We start from the raw sequence: 23,788 nt of genomic DNA, 5'->3' as shown, positions 1-23,788 counted from the left end.
GTTAGGTTGATAACAAAACTGGTCTTTTTAAAAGTTTGATCAAATTTTTCCTCAGTTAGTAGATAGTTCCATTGAGGTCTAATTTCAAAGCTCCCATATTTAAATTATTTTGCCACAAGAATATTGAAATAATAATAAAAGCATCACATTTTTAAATGCCTATATTAAATTTGTTTTATTTTCACCAATTAATTAAATTTTCTTCAAATACCAAGCTGATTGCCTAAGAATTATATTTACATATGTAGAAATTTCACAGCTTACTAACACTAAGAATCCTAATCAATTTGAATTAAGTTCTAATTGTGGGACTCTTTCTCTAGAACCTTTTGATTTTTTCATAACAGGTTAGGAATTAAAGAAATATGTTCTCTGTAATGATGGAAGTGCTAAAATTAAATATCATATCATTCTTCATACAATTCTACTTATAACCCAAATCAGACCATACAGTAATGAAAGAAATGGAGCAAAGTAACTTCAATCTTTGAAATTGGCCCATGGAGCCAGTTTTTCCTTTAGATTAATATCAATGTGAAATAAAAGGCTATAAATATGTTAAATTGTTTTTACCTTGTAGGAACACCAGCAGGCAAAATCGAGTCCCCAGTCATGTAAGTGGAGTTCAACGTTTCCAACTGCATTTGCCAGATCAAAGCCAACAAAACAACCCTAAGAAAGAACATGAAAAAATCTGAATTTATTGCAATGATTAAAAATAGTAACACAAATATCTTTAAGTAAATTTTTAGCAAACTGTTATGCCATAAGTCATGGTTCAACCTTTGATTCACAAAGACTATTCTCCCCCCTTTTCTTCACTAGGTTGACATTTGCACCAACAATCTAAAATCTGGCACCTTAGCAGAACACAAAGCATTAGCACCAGACTGTATCAGAAGTCACTGCATTTGTCCCACCACTCACTAGGGGGAAAGAGAGCGTTCACCTAAAATTATCCTTACTAAAGCTACAAAAAGGATCAATTTTTATTAAACAAGAGTGACTTGTTTCTCATGTTTTTAATGTTTGATGTGTGACCACATTTAGAAATTGGATGGTGACCACAAAGGAATGCACTGGTGTAATTGGTTGTTAGATTAACTAGTCACTTTAAAATTTCATGGATGGAGAACCAGTTTTGCATGAAAAAGCAAGTGATAGACAAACACTTGTGATTCATACTGGGTATCTGACAGACATTCTTTTGAAAATGTATAGTTTCACTTGAAGGAAAATAGCCTGTAGTATTTTTACTCAAGTGATAAAATTACTTTCCTAGACCAACTAGAATTGTGGAAAACTGGTATCCACTTCTCTGAGCATGATTATTTCCCAGTATTGAGATATTTCTGATAAATTTAGTCACAAAGTATAATTTTAAAAATGTTTATAATTAAATGTCAATATTTAGAAAACATATATAATTCAATGAACCAATATTTTCCAAATGATCAATGCTTGATGTTACAAATCATGTATAGATTCAATATATAACATATTCAGTATAATCATATTTAATATACATCAATGGATTTTAATATAATAAGGTACAGAAAGTTTAGTGATTTCAGTGATTTTTCTTCACATTCCATAAAGCAACACCTAAGAAGTTCTCACTTGTCAAGGTTTAGTGCAATATAATAATAATATATAATATAAGAGAGGTTCTCTGTGCTTATGTAACTTTTGAGAATGATAGAGAAGAAATATAATTAATTTTCATCCAGAATTAGAGGTAATCAAAGTTGTAGAACAATATTGAGGTTTGATAGTCATTATATACTTAGTTTGTTCATGTTTTAAGATGGACATGAAGTACTGGAATTCCATTTGGAAAAAGTTAAAGCTTTCTCTGAATTTGATATCCTTTTCCTACTGAATAACATTTCTAATAAGAACAATGATATTTTATTAAGCACTTTTTAACTAAACGTTCCATACATATTTTTTTTACAACTCAACTTTTCTTAGAAAACTCAAGGATAGGAAAGGCAGTGCTTTTATTTCATTATTAATTATTTATAAAAAAAGATACCAAGAAACCACAAAACTTCACCTAGTAGATCCCATTATTAAAAGTCCTGTGGCCACAGCTGTGGTATCACATCAAAAAATCACTTGCAGCTTCTACAATATGTTTTAATGCATGTATAGTCCTTTTCGTATGGATGGCAGAAAGCATGAATTATTAAATTGGGACTGTTTGGAAGAAAAGATTGGAAGATGCAAACTTGAGATTACCACAAAGTGATTTTACAAAAGTGTCACTAGATGGCAGCATCTTAAAAATAAAGAATAAAACTGAATAACTCCCAAACTACAGTCATCCTGGTAGATATTTTCATTATTCTACCTGTAAGAGTAGTTACACTGTGTACATAGCCACAAACAGATACTCTGCACTTGATTTCCTCCTTTATGCAATTTTTAAAATAAAAATATTTATCAACTCATTTTTATTTATAATTACCCATAGGTGTTTATACTCACATCGATGCAACCCATAATAACATAGAAGTGTTCAGTCAACACATTATCACACTTTATAGTCAATCCCTAAACAATTGCAGTAATTTTTCAACTAATATGTAAACTCACAACCTGTCTTATTCTAAGCAACTCTCTAAATCACACATTTGAATAGAAAGGATTCCCAGATTCCAAGAAAGTGCCTGCATTATGTTCTAAATAAAACTCAAAATCCTTGGTATGGCTCTTTATACTCTTAAATCCTGGTCTCTTCTAGCTCTTCTGCCTCAGAGTCCCCACACCACTCTCCCTTAATTTGCAAATGTGGCTTCTTTTTTCTCATTTGCTAGGTACTATGTTTTGAATGTCTACAACGACTATATGTGTTGGGAACTCAATCCCCAAATTCAAATTAATGATATTTGGAGGTGAAGCCTTTGGTGGTGACTATAATTTAAGAAGGTCAGGAGAATGAGGCCCTCGTGATTGCATTACAGGCACTCTAAAGAGAAGAAGAGACACCAAAACTGGCACACTTGCTCTGCCTTGTCATGTGATGCCCTCCACTATGCTATGGTGCAGAAAGAAGGTTGTCAGCAGGTGCCAGTGACTTGCTCTTGGACTTCCCAGCCTGCAAGAATCATGAGTTGAATAAAGCTCTATTCCTTATAAACTACCCAGTCTATAGTTTTCACAGATAATGACCTAAGACACACACCTGCCTAACTCAGATATTGTTCACAAGATAATTTCTACGGGGCAGTTCTTTTGCCATCTCTCTCCTATCTGTCATCCTACAGCTCTGTTTGTTTACCTCTCTTGCAGCATTTTATAATCTCATTACCTCCTACTTTTGCACAATATGTACACAAAGTATTAAAAAATAGGTAAATGAATGAACAAATAAAGGTGAGCCATTGTGAGCCATCCATGGGCTGTGTGTGCATTTGAGCATATGAGGGGATGGTCTGGCATTGCACGCTCATTGGGCTGTGTAATGCAAATGCCTTTCATCTAGTTCTACCGTGATCCCACACAGCACCTGAGATGGGTGTGGCTTGCCAAGATGTCAGTCAATCTGCTGACAACATAACATCACCAAGCAAGACTCCACCCTTCGAAACTCTACCCCTTGCCTTTTTTGGGTGGGATATTCTATCAAATGTCTTCTACCCAACGAATAGGGGGTTTAGGGGCTGGGGGTTTGCTTTATTGTTCTTTCCAGCACTGCCCAGCGTGGAGCTGACCCTTGGGGTAACTGAGCAGTCCTACCCTGTCCTTAGAAACTCATGTTCATGTTTTGCATGGATTCTTTGCTGCATCCAGCTCCTTTGAACTCAGCTCATCTTGCCAGCCCAGCCATCTGGCAATTAATAAAGCCATGCAGTTGTCAACAGATAGTCTTTCAACTGATGTTAAACTTTAAAAGAAGATAATCTGAGGCTGCATGGTGGCACTCACCTGTAATCCCAGGGGCTTGGAAGGCTGAGACAAGAGGATAGCAAGTTAGAAGCCAGCCTCAGCAATGGTAAAACACTAAGCAACTCTGTGAGGCCCTATCTCTAAATAAAATACAAAAAAAGGGGGCTGGGTATGTGGCTCAGTGGTTGAGTACCCCCACCCCCAATAAAATATTCTTTGAGATTCTGTCTTTCTGATGCTATTTTATTATATACATTACTTGTTCAGATGTGGCTTCTTTTAAAATAAAGTATCTTGGGCAAAAGAGTAGTTAAAAATATGTTCAAAATCCCCCTAAATAAGGAATCACACACGTGCTTTGCTCTTGCCATCTTCCTTATTGCAGCACCAAGGTTTCTTCTAACCAGTTGAGTACTATGATACATATGGATTGGGCTAAACTTTCTAGGGGAAGACCTTATACATTCCCTCTCAATTTTGACTCATTATTTTTCTATTTATTAAAATAAAATACGAAATGGTGTAGCTGACAGTTTTTTAAAGGTATTAAAGTTTGGATAATTTTACTAATTCTGTAACAAATTGACTGTTGACTGTTATTATTCAGTTAATTTTATTTTTTACCTTAAAAACTTCTCTGAATTCTAAAGACCATTAATAAGTGGCAGATTTAATTATAAGGGTAAATATGCTCTGGTATGCTTGTGGATTCTTGAAAAAACAAAATATTAAAGTAGGTAAATAGCCTTTGTCCAAACCACTTAATTAACCACCCATTATTGTAGCCCTGTAGTCCCTGGGAGGTGCCTGTAAGGCATGCCTATGGCTATTCATAAATTCAGTCGCTGAACGTACACTGCTAGACACTGCTCAGACAACAGTGGATGTGATAGTCCCCTCATCAGTTTCACTAACTTTATGGTGGGTGAATTCCAGTTTCCCCATAGTCCCTTGGATGCTATTAATTTCCACTAGATGGTACTCCTATGTGACCTTCTTATGACTGAGACTGCAGCTTCTACATCATACCAACGAACAAAGTCTTTAGGTATTCTTTTGCTTATACAAAAGCAATAGGAAATAATGATAGGACTACACTGATATAAATTTAAAAAATATATTTTAAGAAGAAAGGGTGTGATGGAAAATTTAAGGTAATGTTTTTTTCCAATATTATTTATAACTTTTTTCCAAATTATAGGGAAACCAGATATGTGGTGTCCACTATAACCCAGCTACTCAGGAGGCTTAGATAGAAGAATTGCAGGTTTGAAGCCATCCTGGGCAACTTAATGAGGCTCTGTCTCAAAATAAAAATACACAAAAGAGAACTCTTAGCTTGTGCAAAACCCTTGGATCAATCTCCAGCACTGAGCGGGGTGGTGGGGATGTTATAGGGAAGTGTGTGAGTGAGCACTTGACATGCTGATTGACTCTATATAAATGAGTAGACAAACGGTGTATTAACAATAATACACCTTTGGCTAGTCAACTCTGATATTAGGACTTCCCTAAGAAGTCCACAATTAGGGATTTGCTGGATGATGTTAGCAAGAAATGAAGAGTAGGACATAAGGTTTCTTATCAGAAAGAGCATTTAACTTTTCAAAATACACTCAGGTGTTATGGTTAAAAAGTGTACATAGATGCTATGTTAAAAACAAAAACAGTCAATTTGGGAAAGAGGGCTTCTAGCAGCTCTTTAAATATCTCATTTCTGAGTGAATAAAAGTACTTCCTTTCATGCAGACTTCATATATCAGTGCTTTCAAAAATCCCTGTTCTTTTTCCTTTTCTTCTGACTCTGTTTATAAGAAGCAACTAAGTATTATTTTGTAATAGGTTCATTCTCTACTAAAAGTCAATGTGTTATATGGGTCACAATTTCTTTCCAAAAATTAGTTTGGAAATAGAAGATCCTGTTTTCTGCTACTTTTTAGTGCTTTATGTTCAGCCTTTACTTATTTATGCCAATAGCTCAGTAAGAATAGGAAGTCTTCCCTATTAAAATAGAAAACAATACAGAATGAAATAAACATACCAAGGGAAAGAGACAAGATACAATCTTTCACGTGAAGCTCCAAGAAGACTTTAGAAACCAAACAGCATGGCAGCCAGAATCAAAGGGTAATTTTCTGCAAGGCAGAGCTGTCATGCTACTTGGTTTTATTAGTCCTAAGGCTCTTATAGATAATACATGAGACCAAAAAAAAAGTATATCATAACATACACTGCAGAAAAAATAACCCACACAGCATTTTATCCAGGAATCCCACAATGTGATAATTTTAAATGTTTGTAATGAAGTTCAGGAGCAAACAGGAATAGCAAAAAGGTAAACTAGGACAGCTGACAAAATTTCATCTTCATACTTTTGATGAATTACTCTAAGAGTAAGTTGTGATAGCCAGGTAAAGTTAGGCATATCTGTAATCCCAGCTACGCAGAAGGCTGAGGCAGGAAGATCACAAGTTCCAGGTCAACATGGGCAATTTAGCAAAACTCTCTCTCAAAAATCAAAAATAAAAAGGCTGAGGATGCCTCCCAGTGATACCCCTTGCCATTAAAAAAAATAGATTAAGGTCTAGTAACTTTAAATGTATATCTTGTGTATTGAGAAATATTACAAACATTATACACAATAAGTTGACTAGAAAATCCTTTGTCCTTGAGCTGCTGATTGATATCACTTAGCATGTGCTAACAGAGGAGACAACAGGACTTTATAAAGTGAACAATGGTCATTTACACACACTCATAGGTTCATGTTAAGGAGTTAGCTGCTGTGAATATACTTGGGAGTTTCCAGAAAGTTTGATTTTAAACATAAGAAATAAAAAAAAAAGAGCAATTGGAATTAAAAAGTCTGTCATAAAAAAGTGTAAATAGAAATCTGCACAGAAATCAAGGGACTTGTTGTATTAAAAAAAATATTACCTATAACTTGGAATCAGAACAAAGTGAGAATAAACATTTTAACCTGGTGATTTAAAAACTCTGGCTGTATTCAAGGATAAGCTAAAAAATGAAAATGAAATTCTTCCTGAAGTAGGCACTTATTTGTCAACCTGTGCAAATTACAGTAACAAAATATTAGAGTAACATAGTATTAAGATTTTATTTCTTATCAAACTACATTCATCTATATCAAGCCATCCTTGATATTTTTATAAGGTGCAGTAACTTATTGCTATAGTTACCATAAAAGAAAATATGATGGAAGTTTCTTGTTGAAAAATAAATCAACAGGGCATAAGATGTTGGAAAGAAAAGAGAGGACAAAAGCAAGTCAGGGACCTTGACTTTGGATGAAAGCCCTGGATTCATGAATGAGGATGGTAGACTTTGACTCAGATGTTGAAGGTGGCCAAGCTATCACAATTTCTGGAGAACTTTCTGGGCTCAATTTATTTGTCAAAAGGGTACTTTTGCATATTTTTGAAATTAATACATGTAATCTAAGAGATTATTTGATTTTTAGGAGTTTACCAGTAATGAGATGTACATAACTAGTCAGTTACACTGTGGGAAAAATTGATATGGAACAATCTGGCACCAATGTTACGTTATGTTCCCTAATTATGAGAAAAGATGCCGCCAAAAAGAAATAACAGCTTTTGAACCTCAGTGGGAATGTATCTCCTTGAGCCAATTCAGAGGATGTGGTTTTGGACCAGTCATAAGGATAAATGAATCTGAACATGCATAACTATAATTTCTGTTGTGTTAATCTAAGACACATTAGTGGATCTTTCTTTAAAGCAGTGTTTGAAGAAATTTCCTATGTATCTCATCAGTCAGAATCTGTGCTTTTTAAAGGCAGAATTTTTTTTCTCATTCCCTATATTTTCCATCTTTGTAAAAGCAACAATTACATCAACTATAGAGACAGAGGTCTCCAATTTAAAAAAAAAAGTAAGAAAAAATGGAGGGTGTTACATATTTTTTTCTTTGACTTTTATAAATACTCTTTGCCATTACATGATTAGTTTGCATATATAAAAGGAGACAATGCAGGGGAAAGTTCTCTCCCAGTCAATGCAAAGAACTTGGGCATCAGCATCAGTAGATGCCAGTTCCAGGTTTCACTGGCTGGTTAAGTTGCCAAGCAAAAGTGCTTCACCTCTCTCAGGCTCAGTTGTGTCTGCTGAGACATAGTGCAGGCTGTTGACTATTAAAGTTGCTGGAAAATATAAGTGTAGTGTGGTGCATGTCAAGTGTCTGCAGCTCTGTAGGCTATTAGCAATAGCAAATATTATTGCCATTTGTACAATGTATGATTTCAGAAATAGATCTTCATTTTAGTTCTATTTTTAAAGTGTAGATATTGAGAGGGGGAATATGGCTCAGTGGCAGAGCACTTGCCTAGCTGGCATAAGGGCCTGGGTTCCATGTAAGAGGGAGTGACTGAGGGAGGGAGGGAGAGAAGAAAGGAGGAATGAATTAAGGAAAGAGAAAGAAAGGGAAAGGAGATATTGATGAGACTGGCAAATTCAGAAATAGGAAGTTAGAGAAGGAGAGAAGGGGAACACTTTCTTACTGAAATTTAATGTGTAAATTGAGAAGAAATGAGACAGAGATAATAGCTGTGTGGAGAGTAAGAATAGAGGTTTTGGGAGACCTGGAAAGAAAAAACCAGCTGTATGAAGTGGCTCATACTTATAATCCCAGAAACTCTGGAGGTGAGGCAGGAGGATTGTAAGTTTGGGGCTAGCCTAGGCAATTTAGTGAGCTCCTGTCTCCAAACAATAAAGTAATTTAAAAAAAGGCCTGGGGAATGTAGTTTAGTGGGTACAATCCATAGTCAGACACACACACACACACACACACACACACACACACACGAGAAAGTAAAGCAAACCAGTCTTCAGACCTTAAAATTATACTTAGAAGTAGAAAAAAAAGGAAAAGAAAACAATTTCTATAGGACTATTTGATTATTCTCTTCCACAGGCTTTTTCTAGCCTGTGAAGGACCTCACACAAAATAGTTTGTTTGATTTATTTCAGAGGTCCAAAATGGGGAAATAGCTTAAGGTAATTTTCCGAGCATAATTTAGTTCACTTAATTTTTAATGACTTAAAAAAAATCATTATGTCCTAACTGAGTCAAAGAATACAAATGGAATTTGAAGAAATTTACAAAAAGTATCTCAATTTTCAGAATAAGTAGCCATATAAACCATTCTGCAGAAATTTCAAAATATATTTAATGAACACAGTTCTGCTATTTTTGTTTTGTTTGTTTCATTTTATTTTGTTTTTGGAACACTGTGATCCATCAAATTAGCCTGACCAACACTTTTGCTGATATACATACTCTTAACCATTTGCTGGCCTAAAAGGTACAGGTACGTGTTTAAAGATAAATCATTGTGGACAAAGCACTGTCAGGAGTCTGTGAGGTTCTCAGGGTTCATCCTTAATCAGTCACTGAACCGTCTACAGACAATTTAGCTTTCTAAATTGGAGAGTTAGCATAGGCACAGCCATAATTATAAGGCAATGCAAAAGGTAGTCAGCGAGACATTTTCCATCATGCTATGGAAGTCCAACAGGAAGATAAATTCATCTTGGCACATAGGAGTAAGAAAATTTTAATAATGAAGGTCAAGTGTTTCACATTCAGATTTTTACAAGAGTCATTCAAGTAAAATACGAGTTGGGCCTGTAAAATATACTTCACTTTGCCCTTTACTGCAAGACTGCCACAATATAAGCATGAAAAACAAACATATCTTTCATGCTTTTGTTTTGTCATCTCTCTATTTTTTTTTATGCTTTTGTTTAGTTGCTCATAAACAAAGACACACAAATACACAAATACAAAACATGGAGGCAGAAGGTCTCTTATCTGGACATTCCCTGTGTGTATGGGTGACATTCCCAGGGTCTGGCTTTGATGATACACAAATTATGTGACAAATTATGTAAAGAAAAGCAGTGGGAAATATGATATTGACAATTTAGATATATGCCAAATCACAAAGATTTGAATATTTATGCCACAAGAGTGGCACAAGTGGAAGAGTGATGGTAATCAGCTGGGATAGGTGAGTTCTAGGAAATTCAACCAGGACATGTATTTAACCTATTGCAGCCCTCCTAAGAAAGCATAGCTGACTTTTCAGATGCATGATGACTTTTAACATTTAATTATTAATGCGGGCCAGTTTCATTATAAAGTAGATTTAAAGCACCTACTTAATGTACCCATGATAATTATATAGATGGTATCCATAGTTATGTATGGAGACAGTCCCATTAAGTGTGAGATCAAAGTATACTCTCCCCATAAAATATTTTTTCTACTTATTACTTTATCATTCTCAAAAATCAATTCCTCAACCTAATCTGTTTTTTTAATATTTAATTTATGTCAAACTTGACAATATTGCATGAAAGTCTATGGGATAATTCTTGAAGATCTCTCTCTTAAATTTGTCCACTTAAAAACAGCTTTTAAAGACAATAAGATAGTTTCTTCTTTTTATGCTACTTTCCTTAGGACAAATTATTTGCTGGGAAGATATGTTCTCCTCAACTCAACTAACTTTTGCCTAATCTTGTTGCCTAAATAATTTAGTGAAAGAACTAGAGTGTGAGGAATTCTATTGGAGAAATCTCTCATATTTTATTGTGGATTTTTTTCCCATTTAAGATCATTTGGAATTTCCTTTTGATTGCTATGACACAAAGCCTCTTTTTCCATTCTTAAAGAAGTAAGTGAAAAAAAATCAGATGAGTTGTAGGAAATTCAACCATCATACATCAAATGTTGTATACTTTCCATATTGAAACACTTTCAATTTTTCAGCTTAACATAGACTTAGCCTTCCTTGGTTTGTTAAGTGGTATGAAAACTGGAATACTAGAGAAAATATCCTGGCCCTTAAGAAACTAATTTTTTTTAATACAATACTCATCATTTACAGAAACTCTATATGTAATGTCTTCTTTGGGAGATACTGAAATTAGATGTTATGAAGCTTGATAAAGAGAAACAGTTATCCTTGATAGCACTGAAGAGAGTGGTTGCAAAATCACAAATTCTGATTGACAACTAAGAGGCTTGATTTTCCCCATATCTGTAATCCTAAAACAACATCTGGATTCCATGTTTCTCTTCTATGGAGAATTAATCATTCTTTCTCCCATGGTTCATTTAGTCAAATCTTAAATAAAACACCTGCTGAAAACTTCTTAGCAATAGCTTCAAAAACTTAGGTTCTTGGGGACTGAGCCTCCCTAACATATTTCAGGTTATTGATGTTTGGCTCCTGCATGGATGAGTTCAAGGCCATGGGTAATTTATTATACATCTTCTCTTTTTGTTTCTTGGAATACTAGGGATTGAAGCAAGAGATGTTCTGTCATTAAGTTACATTCTCAGCCCTTTTTTCTTGTTATTTTGAGACAGGGTCTTTCTTTTATTTTCCTTGCCGATAAGACTCCTGCAAATATGGTGAACATTCCTAAGATCCACTGGATGTTCTATAAGAAATGTACTAAATGCCAAGGTCATAAAGTGACACAGTACAAGAAGGGCAAGAATTATCTGTATGCACAAGGGAAAATGGCATATGACAGGAAACAGAGTGGCAAAAAGCTAAACTACAAAGAAGGTTGTATTGAGGCTTGACTGTGTTGAGCCTAAGTGCAGATCTAAGAGAATGCTGGCTATTAAGAGATACAAGGGCTGGGGATGTGGCTCAAGCGGTAGCGCGCTCGCCTGGCATGCGTGCGGCCCGGGTTCGATCCTCAGCACCATATACAAAAACAAGGATGTTGTGTCCGCTGAGAACTAAAAAATAAATATTAAAAAATTTCTCTCTCTCTCTCTCTCTCTCTCTCTCTCTCTCTCAAAAAAAAAAAAAGAGAGATACAAGCATTTGGAACTGGGAGAAGATAAGATGAGAAAAGGCCAAGTGATCAAGTTCTAAACTTCATTGTTTTATTACACTAATAAAACGTTGAGGTTATCTTCACTTACAGAGAGAGAGAGAGAGAGAGAGAGAGAGAGAGAGAGAGAGACAGGGTCTCACTAAATTGCTGAGGCTTGTCTCCAATTTACAATCTCCTGCCTCAGCCTCCTGAGTAGTTGAAGTTGGGATTATAGCTATGTGCCACGGAGCAGTTTGTTGCTAAATTGCTTGGGTTGAACTCAATATTTTGATTTTCCTACCTCAACCTCTGGAGTCTCAGGGATTACATGCATGTGACATCTTGCCCAGCAAGGTTAATTTATTATAAATAGAAATCCATAAACCATGCCAATTCTTATTATATTTATATACAGTTGTGTTTGATAATAATTTTTCCTAGTCGATTCTTTGCTCACATGATATCATATGCAAATATTTTTGATACTCTTCTATAAAAATAGTTCATGAGAGCTCACTCCTTATTTTTAGACCTGGAAAGATAATAGCCAAGCTTTCTGTCAAAACTTTGATCAGTCATTTATTTATCTCCTAGAAGAATTTCAAAATTGTTCAAGAAAAAAATTATATTTTTCTTAATTAGATGGTTCCTTGAGGCTAATGTTTATATGTGAAGGTTATATGAATGTTACCTGGGTGTCTTTGATTTTACTAAAATACCTTATTAATAATGTCTTCATTTATATTCTGCTGCTGCCTTTTTTATTTTTCTTTAAGAGAGATTTGCTGACCACAAATTTTTGGGATCAAGTGATCCTCCTTCTTTAGCTATCCAAGTGGCTAGAACAAGAGGTACATGTCACTGTACCCAGTACTTTATTTATTAATTTTTTTCCAGACTGATTGGGCCATGACTGTGATTTTTATTTATTAATAATTTAAATAGCTGAGCCAGGAGCAGTGGCACATGCCTATAGTTCCAGTAACTCAGCCGCTGAGGCAGAAAGATTGCAAGTTTAAGGCTAGTGTCAGCAACTTAGCAAGACCCTGTCTCAAAGGGGGGAAAAATACTTGGGATATAGCTCAGATGCAAAACACCTGTGGATTCAATCCCCAGTGCCATAATATAAATAAATAAATAAATAAATAAATAAATAAATAAATAAATACAGCTTGTGGTTGAGTCTAACAGATGTTTGCACTCAAATAGAAAGTGCCACATGACCTAGTTAGAAACCATGAGATCCTGCGGCGCACAAATGGGAAACATTGTGCCTTATCAAGCCCAAATCTTTTTCCAACCACTTTTTCCTAGTCCTTCTCTCCTATGGGGCTATAAATGTGAACTCTTTCTTCACCCATGTTCTTTTTTAGCTGCCACTTCAGAAGGCAGTGAGTCACAAGAAGGAATTTGCTAGGTTTTTCTGGGAAAGCTTTAGCACTTCAGATGAAAGGGACAGATGAAGCGGCTGCACTGATACTTCTCCCTTCTTTCTTCTCTTTTTCTTAAATAGAAATGGGATATTTGGATTTGGGACAACTCCACCTTAGGACTGTAATGTGAAAAGTGTGAGAAAACTGAAGAGAACTCTGGAGATGCCAGTCAGACTACAACCTCAAGTCTTCTGTGGTTAGAAAAGGAATTCCTGCTTTTTTGGTTGATTTTGTTGGGATGTTGTTTACTGCAGCTGAAATGCTTCCTACCTGATTCAGCAAGATGAAGGGAAAGACAGACTCTAAGAGTGGAATTAAAAAGTGAGTGATTAATGACAGGAGGGATGAGATGAATCTGAAGGTGTAGCCGAATGGTAGTATAAAACAGTAGGAACATTTTGTGGGAGACAAATCTATTTGAACCAAGCTGATCTCAAGGTGCATATAGGATAGGACATCCAGGTGTAGCAGGTACATGAGCGTGGGTGACAGTTTTCTGCTCTAAGAGTAGACTAGAGCTTTCTTGCAGTAGTAGTAGTAGTTGAGTTGATGAGTAGTAGTTAAATCATTAGGGATAGGAAGGCAAAGAACAATGAGGTGTATATACATTTAGTTGGTATAGAAAAGAGGTGTTTTGTACTCTATATTTGCATACTGAATTTGAAGTAGATGCTATCTCAGATTAGTATTTTTAAAAATAGAGACTCAGAAAAGTCAAGAAACTTGACTTTATCATATAATAATTAAATGACCTAGCCAGGATTTGAACATTAGACAGTGTGATGATGCAAAAATCCATTGCCTTTCTTCTCTTTCTGTCTCATATTTAGGTAGTTAAATAACACGTGGATGTATATATACTAAGAATCAAGGACTGGTGATTATTTGCATAACATTTTAAAATATGATGTTTTTTATTGGCCTCCCTTTATTTTGGTGCTTAACATTTAATGTCTAAACTAAGAATACATTATCTTTATATCTTTTGTACTCCACCACTTTCACAGTTATCCATCAAACCAGTTGGAAGTCCTGGTTGGGGATTCCTAGAGACTGCTGATAACAGTGCTAAATTTCTTTTCATTAGTTCCACTCATTAGCTTCAATAACTGAATATATTAACTAGACTTAACATACGTATGAATTCCATAACTAATTAATGTCCAGAATAAAATTCCATTGTCATCTTTTTAAATACATGGTGAATCAAATAGAATTCTTACTTTAGAATTTTAAATGTAAATTATGAGCATTGAATTTTACTCCCTTTATTTATTTATTTATTTATTTATTTTATTAGGGAGATAAACACCAGAAGCACTCTGGGTAAACACTTATTTACAAAAAAGACACAATTTAGAAGTGGTCAAAAATTTAAGTTTAATGTAGTAATGTATAAGGAAAAAAATTCTTGAGATTCGTAGAAATTAAATGGCCTTCCTAAGTACCTTGAGTGAATACTCAATTTCTTGATAAAGTTTGATCCTACATTTCTCCATCTTTATGTATCTAGGGTTAAATGAGAACCAATTTATATTTAGGATGAATTACAGAATGGCAAAGTATCAAGGCAAAGATCTATCAGTCCTCACATGGAGTTACAAGGCTGGGTGTTTGCTCTGCTTCCTGCTATCTGAGCAGCTGAATACCAGTGACATCACCTGTGGGGAGCTTGCCTGTGCTGCTCACTAGAAGCAGACTTCAGACAGCAGCTGTTCCTAAGTGAAGCTGACCACAGACATGCAAAACTTGGCTTTTTAAATAGAGACATCAAAAGCAAAAAAAGAACAGAGTGCATTTTTTAAAATTTATACCAGCCTTCCTCTTTTTTAAAGAAAAAAACTCCTTATAATAAATTCACAGTGCCAGAAACCAAGGTACTTCACTAGAAGTGCAGGTGAAGCAATGGCTGGGTGAGCTGGAAGGAGAAAATAATGTGCATACCTTTGCTTGTCCAGCTTTTGTAATGGCAGGCATATCGAAGAGCTGTCCAGTGTAAAAATGCAGCCCGCTGAACAAGATCACTGCAATAGAGTCTCCTTCCTTCTCAATTACTTCAAGAATATCCTCCATCCTTAATATTTCTTCTCCCTATGTCAAGTTAGGTATAAGTTACATAATATTGACAATAATACTCTTATCACATATTTATAATTTCAGCATGAACTGTCTCACCATAAGGAAAACTAAAGGTGAAAATTTTCCACTGCATTAATGCTCTTCAAAACCTTAATAATGAGCAGAATTTGAACTTTTTTCTATAAGAAATGACAATTTAAAAAGAAATTATAATAAAATAGAAGTATTCTTTTTAAAGTACAAGTCATTACAAAAGTATACTTGCTTATTTGTTCTTCAAGTTTTAGGTTAATCTTTACTATTTGTATACCTATTGGTTGTTTTCTCATCACACCCATCCAATAAAACACCCAAAAGTGCAATCCCATCGAATATCATATAGCAAGAGAAATCTGTTGGAAATTAATATTGCATTTGTCAATATACTATTTTCCCAAAAAGCATCACTTGCATATCTTTCATCTGAATAGTACCTAATATTTCTAACTTAAGAGTAAAATATTCTCCATATTGAAAGATACTGATCCAAACATAAAGAAAAATAATTTACAAATAATTAGTATATCACCTTATAACTAATGATGATTACTTAGTAAAAAATATGAATGAATCTATATTTAGACTTGTAAACAACTTGAGCTGAATGAAATCAGTTCAATACTTGTAGCCTAACAATTGAGATATACACCAAGTTTTTATCAGTTTTGTGCTGTGCTAAATCTGACTTCTTTTAAAGTCAATGTAGACTAATTACATTAATATTGGAGGAAAACTCATTAATAAAATTTATTTTATTTTATTTTTATTGATTGATCATACCAAGGATTAAACCCAGAGGCACTTAACCATCAAGCCACATCACCAGCCATATTTGTACTTTATTTTGAGACAGAGTCCTGCTAAGTTGCTGAGGCTGGCTTTGAACTCATGATCTTTCTGCAACAGTTTACTGAGCTGCTGGGATTTTATAGGCATGTGCCACTGTGCTGGCTCCTTCCATTTACTTTTAAGTTTTTATAATTATTGCTATTTGTCAAATGTCTTACCTGTTAACTGTGTGTGTGTGTGTGTGTGTGTGTGTGTGTGTGTGTGTGTGTGTGTAATATACTCTCTACTACAAGAAGACTGGAATCTTTATAAAATGGGAGTATGATAGATATTGAAATCTCGTAATTAAATGAAATGTATTTATATGCTATAAAGCATTTCAGTAGTTATTAGAAAAAAATCTAAGTTATAAAAATAAAAATTTGGTAATTCAAACTCTTTATTCTTTTTTAATATTTATTTTTTAGTTATAGGTGAACACAATATCTTTATTTTATATTTATGTGGTGCTGAGGATCAAACCCAGTGCTTCACTAATGCAAGGCAAGTGCTGTTCCTCTGAGTTACAACCCCAGTCCCGAAACTCTTTATTCTTTAAAAAATCAAATAAGGTTTAACCACCACAATTTTAAGAAGAAAGAGTAATGGAAAGTACTATATAAATTAGTTCATGAGTTATTTCTTTGAAGAAGCAGCAATAAGCAAATAAGAAAAACTGTTTTCCATGATAAGACATGTCCCTCATTCATGCTAACTTGTTATCATCTAGTAATGCTAAAAGATGAGTCTCAAGATTACAATTAACTCATAAGACTTCAAACTGTGGGCACTTCCAACTAAAGCCTCTGATAGTAACTCTATCATTTATGCAAGAAATATGCAATTCATGTAGGATGTGTGAAACAGATATCCTCTCAGTGGTGCAAGAACTTTTCATTCCATTAATTTACTGCATGTTGGCAAGTAGAAGAGAAGAGAGCAGGTCTTTAAATTCTTCACAGTAATTCTGAACTGAAAGAAGTAATTGTTCAAATATTGGCTTAATAGCCTGGGAGCATCATATGTGAAACCTATTAATCATTCTGTGTGACTTTCTTGGCGCCAAATTATAGAAGCTGCAGGGGTTTATATGTCAAATGTGTACAACTTGGCCTTACACTTCTCTTAAGGTGAAATACACGAGAGAGTATTTCATGTAGACCAGCGGTTTCTTCAGTGTCTTTTAAAAAAAACTAATAAATCAATGTTCCTATTCAATCCTTCCCTCCCTTAACTCATGTTTTACTTGAACAAAACAAATAAATCTACAATCTATAAACAATTCTTAAATCAAAAGCATTTGACAGATCTTTTTAGGGTAAGATTATTCAGAAAAGACTAGTGAATAAACATTCAAGTCAGGCAAATCATGTCCCTCTAGGAAGAGTAGAAAGAGCACAAATGTAATTTGAAGAAATCCTTACATGATCAGAAGGGAAGGCTTTGGCTTCTAGAAGAATTTTATGCCATTTTGGTGTAGGCTTAAAAAATGATAACTGCAATGAAATGGATTTATTGAGAAAGCATTAATATACAATTTCTGCATTTGTTCAGTTGATTCCACACTTTCATTTTAGAATCTTCAAAATTTAAAGGCATTAATTAATTAAACATCTAAGATATCTGTCAGGGGTAGCTTTTCAATTAGCCCTGTTTCCAATGAATGATGAAAGGAAGAAGGTATCAGCTCATTATGTTTATCAATGGAATAGCAAACTCAGGGGGAAATGTAAATCAGATACAAACAAATTCCCAAAGTATACTTAAATGTTAGTTGAAAAATTATCTTCCCAAAGTATTTATTAGTAAATTCTCTAGTATCAGACTGAAACATCATGTTCTTTGTGTGTTTTATTTACAATGACTTATCTTGCACTACCAATTTTGTTTCTAATACATCACTTTTCCAATGTTATTTTATGGCATTTATTTTAGGTCCAACTAAAACTACTTCAGCTTTAACATGAAGCAGCTGTCTTTTTTAGAGGCACTAGCACAAAGTACTCATTTGGCCAGGGGGCCCCTTCATTTCTCCACATATTTCTTAGATAAGGAGTTTGACAATAATAATAAGATTGACAGCTGCCATATTTTGGCTGTTAATTATTGGCCCAACTGCTTAATAAGTTCTTACATATCACATTCAAACCTTGTGCAGATCTATGAGGTAGGTATTATTGTCATTTTTAGAAAGAAGAACTTTAAAACTTACAGATGATGAAAACTTTGTCCAATATCAAATGGACATTAAATAATATACCTGGGAGTCAAAATGAGTTATGCCTGGATTTACAGATATGTTTTCAAATAATACTAAAGAAAGTGAAGTCAATTTTTTTCAAAGCATCAATTACAATAGACACTACATACCAAATTCTGAATACATCTGACATTTTGAGATAAAATTATTTATTAGATATTTAACATGTAAGAAGTACTTTAAATACAGTAGCTCATTTAAGGTACTATATTTCTTTTCAACAGTTTACTTTCTGTGTTTCAGGTATTTTTAAGCTTCTCCTCAACCATGACTATAAAAATGTATACTGATCCATAATCTCTCTCTGCTAAAGATCTGTGTACTAGATAATGTCTTTCTGAAAAACTCAGTGCTTTGCTGGTAACTATACATCTTTGCTTTGTGTTCTTGCAAGCAGTGTTTCTTTTTATCCACTATGACTCTCTTTTTTAGTTCTGAGCTAAGAACTCTTCATTATTCTGAATTTCTTGTAAGAGTCAACTTTTCCATGATTATGTAGAAACCATTATGTCATGGGCCATCATTTCCTGGTAAAAATGAACATAACCTCACAACTTATTTTTAAATAAGCAAACCATCAGAATCTCATGAATTAAAAATAGAAATACATCAGATCCCATAAATGAGTGTATTCTAAACATTGGTGGGAAAAGAAACTTACAAGTAGGAGATGTAAATTAACGGTCAAAGCATTCATTAGGGCTATTTATTTCTCCTTGGCTCCTGCAAAATAAACATATCAAAATCTAGTTCCTTTATTATAAGTTCTAAAGATGCATGAAAGTTAAACAAGGTAGGAGGATTTCTGTACTTCCTCCCTCTTACTGATTTTAGAGATAAGGACACATTTGAGGTATCATCATAAAGAAATGGAAGTTTCCCACTTGACTCATTTTATCAAATGATATCTAGAGTCACAAACACATAACTAGCTAAAAATTCTATTCCTTTTTGAAGTTGTAAGTAGCAAAAAGAAATAATGAACCATTTTATTTTGCTTGAAAAAAAAGAGCTACATAGCAAAATACAATAGCATAAATGGTTTTGGGATCTATTCATATGCACTAGAACTTTAAAACTGACATAATTACATGCCTTAAAATTATGATATGTGCACTATAGTTAACAGTCATAATAGACATATATTTTCCAATGAGAAAGCATGCAAAGATATCATATCCACTACACAATCATAGTCTGATCTAATTCCTTTGAGTGAGGGCTTTGGCACTAGAAAGAGACCCAAAGACAGAGAATACAATGGTCACTTAAGAATTCAGAGTGCAATAACAGTAATGATGCCATCATTATTCTGAGTTCTTATGGTGTCTCTTAAAGGTAATTAGACTTGTGTAATAGGAATGATGTTTTTCTCACCAACACTAAGAAAAATAGGCAATGTACCTTAATGTCTATAAGGCTGCACTAGATGTTAAGAAAACATAATTCACATTTTATATCCAAAGACATATTTTTGATAGAGTTCCATTTTAAAACAATAGACAGTAAATAGAATAATAAATCAATTAGATTGATTCCAGGATAAGGTTTGTCAAGGAGAGGCCATTGGAAATATGTAGTCAATTTAGGAATTTATGATTTAGCATAACCATTTAAGGAAGGGACCATCTTCACCTCATCAAGGAAACCTTCCTCTCCTATTTCCACACTGATTTTTCCCTTTGATACTACAAGGTGGTGAACAAGTGGTAGGAATTAAAAGGTGCTTCCCTGTTCATCGCAAGGTGAATAATGTCTGAAATCAAGGCAATGAGAATAGTCTCCTTTTACATCTCCAGCACTAAATAAAATCCTGCCCCACAGGCATACTAGATGGACACAATAAGCTCACATTGCTTGGAGTGGCATATGTCTTTCCTACAGTAAGAAAATTTCTTTGAAGTGTGGTCAAAAACCAAAATCCTGACAGCTTTATTATAGCTGATACTTTATATTATGGTATGAATTCTTACTGCTACTTCTGAAACAAAATTATCTTGTGCTGTCATAGCCACTTAAATAGCCATGTGCCTTAAGTTTGGTATCTGACCTGACATTTTCATAACTATCAGATGAGCTTCTCAGAATATATTGCTAAGCTTAGCAGACCTGTAGCTTCCACTAACCTTAAAGTTAAGTATGCTATAAAACCTATACCTGTGATTTCCCCACCTTGCTGTAGTCTTCCTCCTAGACAGTCGGTTCCACCAATAAAATTGGTAAATATATTTATTTAGAACTTTTTTTTTCTCTGTGACTATAAAAGCTTATCTGTCCTCTTCCATGTATATGAAAACATGCCAATCAGTGTCACTTGAATCAATGTTCCTGTGATATGGTCACTCATATTTGGCTCAAGCTAAAATATTTTCTTGTATCCATTAAAGCACAGTCATTATTTTTTGTCAATAGTATTATCTCACACTATCCTCAAGGCAAACTGATGAGATATATACTTTGATATTTCTATTTTCATTGATGAGAAAGGCACATGTGCCAAAAACTTGGCTATATGGAGGTGATAAAAACTTTAGGAGGTAGGGAATTTTGGGTGGCCCTTAGGTAATTGGGGGTGTGCCCTTGAAAGGGATTAGGAGAGCCTGGTCCACAATTTTTTCTCCCTGTATTCTAGGAGGAGCTGTGAGCATTTTGTTCTAACATAAATTCCCAGTCATTGCCATTATGTAGTCAAGAGGCAACTCCTATCAAGCCTATACTATGCTATTTTTGACTCTGAACATTCAAAATGGTAAGAATGGTAAGTTTAATAAAACTTTTATCTTAATAAATTTAATTTTCTGTGGTATTTTATTGTAGTAATGCAAAATCAACTAATACAACCATTTTCACCACTTCTGTTCAACATAATACTAGAAGTTTTATCCAGAGCAATTAGACAAGTCAAATAAATGATAGGCATTCAAATTAGAAAAAAGGAATCAAAATAGTCTTGGTTTTTAGATAGCATGATTTTTGGACCTCAAAAGCACAGGCAAGAAAATCAAAAAAGACAAATGTGATTGTATCAAACTACAAAGCATCTGCAGAGAAACATGCAGAAAGAGACAACCTATGAACTCAGAGAAAATATTTGCAAATTATACATCTGATAATGAGATAATATCCAAAATATGAGAAACTTAAACTCAATATAAGAGAACATAAATGGGTTACAAAATGGCAAAAAGGAATATGAGAAAATGCTCATTATTACTAATCATCAGGGAAATGCAAGAATAACAATGAGCTATTACCTCAAACCTGATAGAATGTCTGTTGTCAAAAAGATGTGTCAGGGAGAATATGGAGAAAATGGAACCCTTTTACATTGTAGGTAGGAATGTAAATTAGTACAGCCATTAGGGTAAAACTATGGAGGATTATCAAAAATTAAAAATAGAACTACTACACAGTATAGTATATCCCACCTCAAGGTATATATCAAAAGGAAGTTTAATTAGTATTTCAAAGAGATATGTACATTCCCATTTATATTCTAGTATTATTCACAGTAGCCAAAATACAGAAATAACCTAAGTATCCATTACCAGATAAATGAATCAAGAAAATCCACAAACACAGAAGCATACACATACATACAAAAGAATACTACTCAGTATTTAAAAAGAAGGGTACTCTGCCATTTGCAATGACATGAAAAAACCTGGAAGATATTATGCTATGTAAAAACAATCCAGACACAGAAAGAGAAAAACTGCATGATCTCACTTATATGTGGACTCCGAGCAGCCCCACTTATAGAAGCAGAGAGTAGAATAGTGACTGCTAGCGGGTGGCAGGGGTGATCAGAGGAGGTGTTTGAGGAAGGGCATAAAGTATAGCTTGGATGAATAAATTCTGGAGATTTACTCTACAGCATGGTGATGTAGTTATTAATAATGTATTGTAAACTTGAAAATTGCTAAAGTGTAGCAATTTGTAATTTTAACTACAAAAAATAAGTGTTTGAGGTGATGCCTATGTTAATTAAGGTTGATTTAATCATTTTGTGATGGACACATATATTGAAACACCACATTGTGTATTATAAATTCGTATAAATTTGATTTGCCAATTTTACCTCAAAAGAAAAAAGCTGTGAAAAAGTTCCGTTTAATTTTTTTTAATTCAAAAATATTTAACCCTAGGCCAAACTAATTAAAAAATATTTTTCTTCAGCTGTAGCATGTTCAGATTTATAGCTTTTCTTTTTTCAATGATACAAGATATAAATGTGAATATAATATTGTAGTTGAATCAGGGCATGTACTTTCATTAACTGCAAAATATTATATTTGTGAACCAGTTCATTGTATGACATCCCAAAATATACCATTTTGACATAAGGATTATTTTGACTAAAGGCAATTAAAAAGATACACATACACAAGGAAAACTCTATCTTACTTCCCTCAGCAAGGAAAATACAGCAAGGAAAAGTACAATTTGTGTGTGTGTTTGTGTGTGTGTGTGTGTGTGTGTGTGTGTGTGTGTGTTTATGAGAGACAGAGTGAGTGAGTGTGTATGCATGTGTATGTTCACAGTGCTAGGAGTAAACTCAGGGTCTTCCACATGCTAAGCAGGCATCCTACCATGGAGCAACACCCCAGTCAAATATTACAATTCTCTAGATCCCTAGTCCTGGGATACCAGTAGAGAAATCTACAAAACAAACCTAAATAGCCCTGTCTTTCACTATATGCCTTTCCTTTATTTGCCACTTCTAGAAGTTCCGAGGATCTTGGTCTTATCAATTCTCTGCAAAATTATTATTCTTTGATAAGATGCTGTTATGAGCTCAAGTTCTAACCAGTTTTTTTGACTTACTTATCACTGAGTTCTCCCAATAGTATGTGTGGTGCACATGTCCATAAACTTCTGCATCTTTTCTGTTGTCTTTTTTGGCCTAGTGTTCAGGGTCCCAGTCAGAGAATCTAAGATGAGAGGAGAAAGGAATGTTTTTCCTCCTCTACAAATTCATCTGAACTTCTTTCTCCTCCTTCCTATCTAGAAGCTACTTAAAAGTTTCCCACATTAGTTCTTTTTATTAAGCCAAATGAAACAGTGCTGGACCATTGAAGTGTTGCATAGTGTGCTGTATCAATTCAAATTCTAGATTAACACTAGTCTTTTTGTGAAATTTTATTCTGTTCTCTAGACTACACATCCTCTTCCACTGATATTTATTTGTAGAATATGCCAAACTAAGAGCCGTTTTTAGAAATCTACTCTTATGTACATTTCTCAGAAAGATCCATCAATTGATTTACACCATTGAATTTGTATCCATTCAAATATTCATATATGTGTGTGTTTGTGTGTGTGTGTAAAACAAATATATAAAAAATATATTCATATATATTTGTAGTGGA

At 34.2% G+C, this 23,788-nt stretch overlaps 1 pseudogene; it reads right to left on the bottom strand.

Annotated features, from left to right (window-relative positions):
• Window positions 1-23,788, bottom strand: part of LOC143640114 (kynureninase-like) — a 76,087-nt pseudogene that overhangs the window by 31,579 nt on the left and 20,720 nt on the right.

Source organism: Callospermophilus lateralis, unplaced genomic scaffold, assembly GCF_048772815.1.
Source record: "Callospermophilus lateralis isolate mCalLat2 unplaced genomic scaffold, mCalLat2.hap1 Scaffold_122, whole genome shotgun sequence".
NCBI lineage: Eukaryota > Metazoa > Chordata > Mammalia > Rodentia > Sciuridae > Callospermophilus > Callospermophilus lateralis.
This window is presented reverse-complemented; position numbering and strand designations above follow the sequence as displayed.